The sequence below is a fragment of the Haemaphysalis longicornis genome, unplaced genomic scaffold (genome assembly GCF_048455015.1).
Source record: "Haemaphysalis longicornis isolate Haplotype H1 unplaced genomic scaffold, Haemaphysalis longicornis Haplotype H1 scaffold_1, whole genome shotgun sequence".
Classification (NCBI taxonomy): Eukaryota; Metazoa; Arthropoda; class Arachnida; order Ixodida; family Ixodidae; genus Haemaphysalis; species Haemaphysalis longicornis.
Genome location: NW_027526203.1, coordinates 7,547,408 through 7,556,366, shown reverse-complemented (window position 1 = coordinate 7,556,366; position 8,959 = coordinate 7,547,408).

Genomic DNA, 8,959 nt, shown 5'->3' with positions numbered 1-8,959 from the left:
ATAAATTTATGCCTTGCTTTACCCAGGGAGCACGAGAAAATATTGAACAATGTTTGATTCGTTCCACGAAAGTCGAATGTCTTTTTTACAGCGGAAGCCCTGATAATCTTTTCTTGCTAAACAATTTGAGATATAAAAATATTTGAACATACTTTAAGCTCACCTGTCCTTGGTCTATGCGAACTGGTGAATATCTGCACAATATGCACGACTCCAAAGGTACTCTTTTGTGGCTTATGAGCTCCACAGGGCATTCATAATCCACCGCACTCTCCCCGACGACCCTTCAGCATGCCGAAGATGTCTTCAGCCAGTAAATGCCACAGCCATGACTTCGCAGGAGCATGTAAAGAATGGAAATATTTTTGTTTTCATTTTTTTTTTGCAGAGAAACAAAAACATTTGTCACAACCTATCAGTGGAGGGCCAAATGTCTCCACAGTCAGCCACAGACTCTTTCTGAACAGGTCATAGAGTATGAATACAGAATGTAGCAATCTGCTTTGCAGTATAATTTCTACGTTCAAAGGAGAACAAAAATGGATTAATGTTTGGTGCACATCATGATTCAACAACTTTGCACCTGAGCGTTTCGAAAATTATTCCAACTCTCTAGCTGCCACTGAAATTGATAGCATAAAATAGCAGGAATGAATTATTTTTAAACTTACTTTGTGACGTTAAAACTTCTAATAGTCCACACGTGAGCTTTATGGGTAATTATTCTGAGGTCTCAGGTTACCACTGACATTGACAGCATAGAAACGGCTCCACACTTTCTGCGTGTTTCCACCTGACTTCTCCTCCACAAAAGGAACGTTTTGTTACTACGCTGCTGCTCAGACAACCACTTTCCCTTGCATTTCACTACACGTCAGGGAGCCAACTAAAGTTGACTAGTGTAAATAGACCATCTGAATTCATCGAAGGCATTGGAAGAAACGGGGAACAACTACACACACAGCACAGATAAACGTAAGCAGTGCTGCCGCCAACGCCTTGAACGCACATCAACATTAGGCGGAATAGCGTGATTAGCACAGTAAATGTATGGCTCTCAGAAGACCAACACAACGCAATTAACACGGAAGTTTGAAAATACCGATAAGGCTAAAGACAGACGCTCCGACAAACAAGCCGTGCAGTGTGTGCGCGCGAGACAATAGCGTGCGACTAACTCGAGAAGATTCAGCACTGCTGACAGGTACAGCAACCGTCAATATACAACTAAGCAACACAACACCATAAGGGGACATGCAGACTCGAGAAATGCGCGCACCAGCAACTTTCTAAATAGCACTAGCTAACGTATGCAGTCAAACGTTTCTCGCATCGTACAGGCAGCGGAGCGGCACGTTTATCGGACGCAGTGATGAACAAGTCAATGAACAACAACCGTTACCAGAACATAAATAAGCAGCACTGACCTTTTTTGCGCCTCCCGGCAAAACTTCACTTCGTCGAACAGTAAATACAGCCCGAGGACATGAAGAAATCCGCAGTTTCACGCCACAACCAAACTGGTAACCGTTCCCGCCAGTCTGACCGACAGTTCATTTAGTACATCAGGCGCATAACGCGAGCAATAAAGAACACCGCTATAGAAGGCCACTGGTGGCGCTGCATGCGGACGAACAAAAACTAGCTTGCAAAAACGTTGAGACGTAGGGGCGCTGCTGTCGTTAAAAGTGTTCACGCAGTCCCGTTTTTCCCTCATCGTCGTTGTACCCGTTGCCGTCCCACTATACCATGCATCAACGCAAGCGGCGCTGCCTTGCGGCTGTCAACGCATGCGCACGGCATGCCGCACTGAAGTGGCGGTCGTTTCGTAATGGTTTCGGCCAACTTTTTCTTCCTCCGTGCCTTGGGCGATGCACGCCGTGGCCAGTGACCAGTCCGCGGAAGAGATCACAAGCTCGGCACCCGTGATCGCTTATATTTGCTTCGGAAAATGGGAGTAGGCCTCTAAGCGGACGTCTACGCGGCTCTGAGGCTGGAACAAAGAGCTCAGATATTAGCCAATTTAACACGTTAGTTGGGCTAAAGTTGTTTCTCGCCGCGGGCCGTGAGCGCGTGCGGTATTCGTGCATAAACTTCGATGACAGCTTTATTTCGTTCTTTGCACTGAAAGCAAAACGACGCTTCTTTATTGACTGCGTTCTCTTGACAACAAGTCTTTCCAATACCAAAAATATATACTGCGACGCTCTTTGATATCCACGTTATTGATTTGATTGATTGTAGGGTTTAACGCGCCGACGCAACGCAGGCGATGAGGCGCGCCGTAGTGGAGGGCTCCGGATTAATTTTGACCACCTGGGGATCTTTATCGTGCGCCGAAATCTCGTACACACGGGCGTTTTTGCTTTTCGCCTCCATCAGAAAAGCGGCCGCCGCGGCCGGGAATCGAACCCGCGACCTCGTGCTCAGCAGATATCCACGTTATAGAAAACTACTTCCGTATAGTGAATCCAGTGTGATTACTCGCTAATAAGCGAGTAATAATACACCTTCCCGTTTTCCAGCAGTTTGTCTTCATGAACACCAATAGTGCAGGAAAAGAGCAACGGGGGGACCAGGAGGAGAAGGCAGGTCATTCGGTGAACTTGAATTACTATGGCAAGTAACAAGATTAGGGTAACACTGCGAATTCTCGCGATACTGCAATGCATAATTTGAAATAAGAATGACATTTCAGTATAAATATATACAATGTAAGGCAGATGCCGCGGGGTAGATTTAGTTCTCCATGTTCTGTGTCGTTCTCCTCCTGCAAAGAGGCTTTCGTTTTTGCTTGTGAAAATTAATAGCCGGGACGAGACAAAATACAAAAACGAACTTCTTAGCATATAACTGCATGCGTAGCATGATGTGTGCGGTGTAAAACGTGACGCAGTCGGTTACCATTATGTATGTACCCCATCACAACATAAGTAACGTGGACTAAGTACCATTGAGCGCGTACTACACCACAGCGAGATGATGACTGAGTGTTGAACAAAAACTGCCGTTTCTGCGAAACTTTGTAAACCAAATGCATAAAATGTAATGGCCTCAATAAGTATTTCGTAATGAAGATGTTCACAAAAGCACCACGAATTCTTCAGCGCTATAGCAGCTATGGCTTTTCCCGAACGGCAGACGGGGAAAGGGAAGACGTTTAGTCCTTCTCAAATTGAAGTCACTGGTGATTTTGTATACTTGACGCCCCAAATTAGAAAAATACGATGTTCACGAAAGTGGTTTGGGTGCCGCAGAACACCTGGAAATGGGTTCTTGCAATTTCTTCTTTTGCCTAAGATATCCTCCTCTCGACATTTTTAGTGCTTTGTACGGCGTTGACAAAAAAGTGGGGTTTCGTTTTCTGTCAAAGGACATCACTAAAACTACAGCTTAGCCGTATTATCAACGTTAACTGCTGCAAGGCAGTTTCATGGATGTCGGCGAAGTTCATTAAATTTTATGTGCGGTGTGCGCGTGTATATTAAACGCGCACGTGCATCTTGGGTCAAGAAGCACCTAATATATATGGTTCATTGTTCCAGTTGATACATGAAAGAGAGCATACTTCACTGCCATGCACGATTTATGTGGAACAAGACACGAGCAAAAAATATACAAACGCACTCTCCCCAAACGTTTACTGGGACATAAGTGGAACAGTAACTGGAACCGCCGACATCGCATGACCCCATTTCTTCGGTTCCAGATAAAAACCATGAGCATAAAGAAAACAAGCTGACGGTTCCAGATAAGATCCACCTATATGCTTCGTTCCAGTTATTCTTTCGTTTGGATCCACATAAAATATATGGATCACCCTTGTTAACTGGAACTTATATGGAACCAGATTAAGAGTGTGGTCTGGATTATCTTTCTCGGACGACGAACGACTCAACCTCGCATGGGGTATGTGTAGTGTGCCTGGCTAAAAGCCTTCTCGCTTGCGTGCCAGAGTTCAGTGACTTGCTGTTCGTCCCCGCAAACAAGGCGCGAGGTGAGTGCCGAATTTACGACGGGCAGGAGGAAGCAACCGATCGTCTGTCAATCGGGGTTCAGACTTGCAACGTATGTTGTGACGTTGTGTTCGTTCGAAACGCATCTCTGGTTTGTTTTGAAGTTGAATAAAATGTATCCGTCAAACCCGGGCATTCGGCTCAGGGCGTTCTCTGCGATTGCACGAAAGAAGTGCCACGGGGCTTCAACGCTTTCTTTAGGGAACGTACTCAGGTAAGAGAATATCCATGTCGTGTTATGGCCATGTTGCATTCAATACGAACGGGTAAGCGTTTGTTTACACTTGTTTCGTTTGTCGTAAAATGTCCAAGCACTCCACTCCGCTGGCAGATCCGCCGGCGAGCCGACGCTGAGCAGACGACTCATCTCTTTGCCGGAAGTGCGTGAAAAAGCCGCCCAATAGCAGGATGTCTAGCTCATGACGAACATATGGGAATCGATGATGTAGACATGTGAAGATGGCGGCGTCCAAAAACACGAAGGGAAGGGTGAGAAAAAAGCGACAAACTTTGCAACAAAAGTGTGAGCTTTCCGCTGTTCGTAAAAGAGTAATACTTGGCACAGCTGACGTTGACGACCCAATCTAACGATTGCACTAGTTCATTTAGTGTGCTCAAAATGCCTTTCAGGACCCCTTTAAGTCAGATCGTTGGTGCTCACATGACCTGTCACTCGGGTTACACACACAGTTAAAATCCCCTAAGACCATTAAGTGGCGGTCAGTACGCAGGTGACTCTGTAATGACAGGAAATAATCTTTCCGTTCGTGAGGTTGCGACGGTGCATAAACGACAATAATCCTCCATGACTGTCCCGCGATCATTAGGTTACATACGATAAGGCGTCCCTCCGAATCAGTGGATACAAATTCCACACAGCATTGGAGGCGGTTGTTCAGAAAGTGCATACACCCAGCAGATAACCCTTTGGCGTGGCTAATGTACACTTCGTGCTCTGATTGAAAAGGAGCTAGAGCTTCCGCAGTCCCTTCATCCGACTGAATTTTTGTTTCTTGAATGGCCAATATATCAAGCTTCCAACCCCGCATTAGGTGAAGAAGCTGGCCTTGACGCCTCTTGTTACGTAAGCCACGGACATTTAACGTTCCAAACTGAAAAGAAGGAGCTCCCACCATGACACCCTACAGCAGTGTAGCGTCTCTACCTCGCCTACCCACAGTTCCATCAGGATCTGGAGGCCGGGCAGCAGGACGGCGACCAGTAGTTGCACTTTCCGCCGCCGAGGAGGCAGCCAAAGCTGCCCCTGATGATGATGCAGGGTCGGCAACTAGAGGAGCCTCTGAGCTTATGAGGCCTGTATCGCAGGGGGATGTGGCACCCGGCGCCAAAGCCGTCGATAGCACCGCCGAAGCAGCGGGAGCAGGATCCGAAGCATCCCTGGCAAGGAACTTCTTCGCCTGCTTTATCTCCAAGACCTCTGGTTTTTCACCCGAAGCCTCAGCTTCATCAAGGGGCGCAGGTCGCTTTTTGGTACCAATGTCAAGTTCCATTTCTTCATTCTCCGTCGACGGTGGTCGATCCAGGTAAGGTGGCGACTCGGCCCATGTTGAAGGCAAGACCGCAACGTTAGCGCCCTCTCCTTGATCTTCAGGCGGTACCAAACGGGACGCATCCTCCGTGGGCACCGAGGAGCCCTATCATCTCGCCGCTGCTCCGCAACAGCTTCCCCTGACGAATCCACGACCTCACTTGCATCCGTGATGTGAGATGAAACAGTGTCATCTTCCGCTTCACGACCCGAACGAAGCTTGTCTGCGGGACAGGAGCAAGTGCTACGAACGCGCTTTATGTCCTTGAATCATTCAAACTACGTCAAGAAGCTACTGATACAACGAAGCCACGCGAAGCTGAACGTCAACGGAAACGACGAACTGAAACCTTTAGAGGAGGATGTTGAATTTCCCGTGGGAAAGCTGTGGCGGGAAGCGCCACGCGCCTTGCACCTTAACCAGCCCCGTCAGCAACGCCTCTGATGCTGATTGTGGCAGGATGCCCCTAGGGATTGGCCAACCAAAGAATCCATCACGAGATAGGTTCGCGTTCAACCACCGTCGTCATCTTCCCGTAGGGGAACCGCCGAAGAAGAAGGAGAAGACAAAGCTGCGAAGAGGAGGGCGTGTACATTGCTCTCAGCCGGTGCACCAATGTCAACAACCTTTACCTCACCAACGCTGACGGAGACTACCGATTCTACCACAGAGGCAACATCGACAAGAACATGATGGACGAGTTTCGGCGCCTCGAGAACCACCGCCTACTCACCGTAACACAACAGTACTTGCGTGCCTTTGCCACCGGTGTGGACCCGGACACGGAATTCCCTCTGGCGCTAGTAAAAACCAGATCACTCAACATAACGGCAACACAATGGAACCACACGGAACCGCCACGATGCTTCGCATCCTCATCAGGGTTCCCCACGGGAAGATGGTGTAATTTTCTTTATTTTGAATTCAAAGCACACCAACCCGAGTAGACGAGGAGCATTTGTTCTTTACTCCTCCAAGGGTTGGAGAACAATAAAGAGCTGCTTGGAAATACTCATCAATTTCGATTCTTGTAATATATGCACGTATACTATTTATTGCGTTCGTTAGCGAGTATATCAAGCCTTCCACACCATAATCATGGCATAATTGTTCTGGTTGAGAGTCAGTTGGTTATGATAACGATGGTTGAGAGAGAGAGAACAATTTTATTTAGATCGCCTGCAGATCGGTTTAGACGTCCCTCAGCTTGCAGGGCTTGTCTTCGCCGCGACGCGGCCTGACCCCCAAGGTTTGCTCCTGAGTTCCGCCTCACGGGTGCAGAAGGGCCACCGCCCTCCTCACCCTCGGCGTCGTTTGGTCGCTGCCTCTGTAGGGTCGCCGACACCTGCTGGACGGCCTGGAGTTAAATGTTGTAATCGTATGTCCACGTCGCTGCTTCTAGCTACGGCGGGATCGTCGTAATCCTGGCTGCCTTTCTCGCGTTAACGCTACAGTCCCACCTTAGCCCTCATCCAATGCTCCAGCAGAGTCATCATCACTGACTCTCAAGCAGCCTGCCGCAGTTTCCTTTCAGGGAGGGTTGCACCAACGACCCTGCGGTTACTTCAGCGATACCGTCCATCTCACCGAGTGGCGATCGTTTGGACACCTGCCCATGCCGGCAACAACTTCGCCCACCAACAGGCCCGCGAACTGGCCCACCGAGCCCCAGAGGTCACGGCAGCTCCGACGCCACATCTCACCTATCAGGAAATTACTCAATTTTACCGGACCACCAGACAACAATTACCATGCCCTCACCCATCCCTCAGCAAAACTCAGGAAATAACACTCCGACAATTACAAGCAGGCACGTACGTTTACCCGGTTCGAATGAATTTGTTGTTTCCCACACAGTACACCGCGCTATGCAAGTTTTGTCCATAGCTAGGTACCCTCCAGCATATAATTGCGGAATGCGCTCACAACCCAGCCCTACCACCCCTCTCCAACTGTTCCTTTCCTGAGCTGTGGGAGACACTGTTGTTCAGCCTTCAACCGGAGGACCAGACTCTCCTGGTGACACGGGCCAAGACGGCGAGGGCAACTCATGGATTCCCGGACTAGGCTGCCACTCTCACATTTGAGCTCATCAAAATGTTTTTTCTCTTTCTCTCCCACAGGATGTGAGCCAGCGTGGCTCGCTCCTTCGCGCACAGTCTACACACGTCAGTTTCGTCCACCATTGGGCAGATGTTTTTCGCGAGCACTGGGGTTATCACGGAGTCCGTCTGCAACTGTCTGTATAGCACTGCCTCTTACCGAGTGAGCCTCGGGTGAGGGGGCGGCATCGTCCTTCTATTGAGTCTGTACCACTTCACAACGTCGTCGTAACTGGTCGTGGTGTCCTTGGTACTGTCGTCGTCGTTGCCCGCGACCACGTCGTCGGAGTAGGCCTGGCTAGTCATCGTCGCGCGGCTGGCAAGTCCTCGCGCGACGGCGTTGGCCGTCTCGTGGTTCGCGTTCCCTCCCTGGCCCGCCACGGTTTTATCCATGTGGGCCGGGAACCAATTGATCACCACACAACCACTGTTGCCGTTGGCCTCGGCCTCGCGCAAGATGCGCGCGGCCTCACTGCACACACTGTTCTTGGCAAAGTTCCGCACCGCCGTCCTGGAGTCGCACAGCACCGTCGTGCAGCCGGGATCGGCGATGGCTAGGGCCACGGCCACCTCCTCCACCTGGTGCGGCTTCCGGACACGGATGCTCGCCGCCGTCTTCGTGTTGCCCGTCGTCGCCTCTATCACCACCGCCGTGTAGGCTTCTTTCTGGTCGTGGTGCTTCGCCGCGTCCACGTGCGCGGCACGGCACCACTGTCGTTGGCGTGCAGGTCCACCAGGGCCTTGGCTCTTGCCAGTCGCCGTTCTCTGTTGTGTTCGGTGTTCATGTTCCGAGGTATCGGGCACACGGTGATCCGTCGTCCCGCCCCTTCGGGTAAAGCTTCCCCGCTCGTCGTCTTGCTCTCCTTGAGCACCAGGCCCAGCTGCCGTAGTATGTGTCGTCCCGTTCTGGTTCCTGATAGTCTCTCGAGCTGCGCCACTCGTTGGGCTTCTGCTATTGCATCCAGGGTGTTGTACGCGCCCAGGGCACCGAACTTGTCCGTGCTCGTTCTCCTCAGGAGCCCGAGCGCCGTCTTGTACGCCTTGAGTATGACTGCGTCGATCTTTGCGCGTTCGCTCAGCCGCCAGTTGTGAAAGGCGGCCACGTACGCTATGGGGTTAATGACGACGGACTGGACGAGCCTCGTGAGGTTCTCTTCCTTCATCCCTCCTTTCCTGTTGGAGACCCTTCTGACGAGGCGCATCGCCGCGTCTGCTTTCATCGCTAGCTTAGTGACCGTCGCGCCGTTGACGCGATTCTTCTCGATGACCATTCCGAGCACTCTGATCTTGT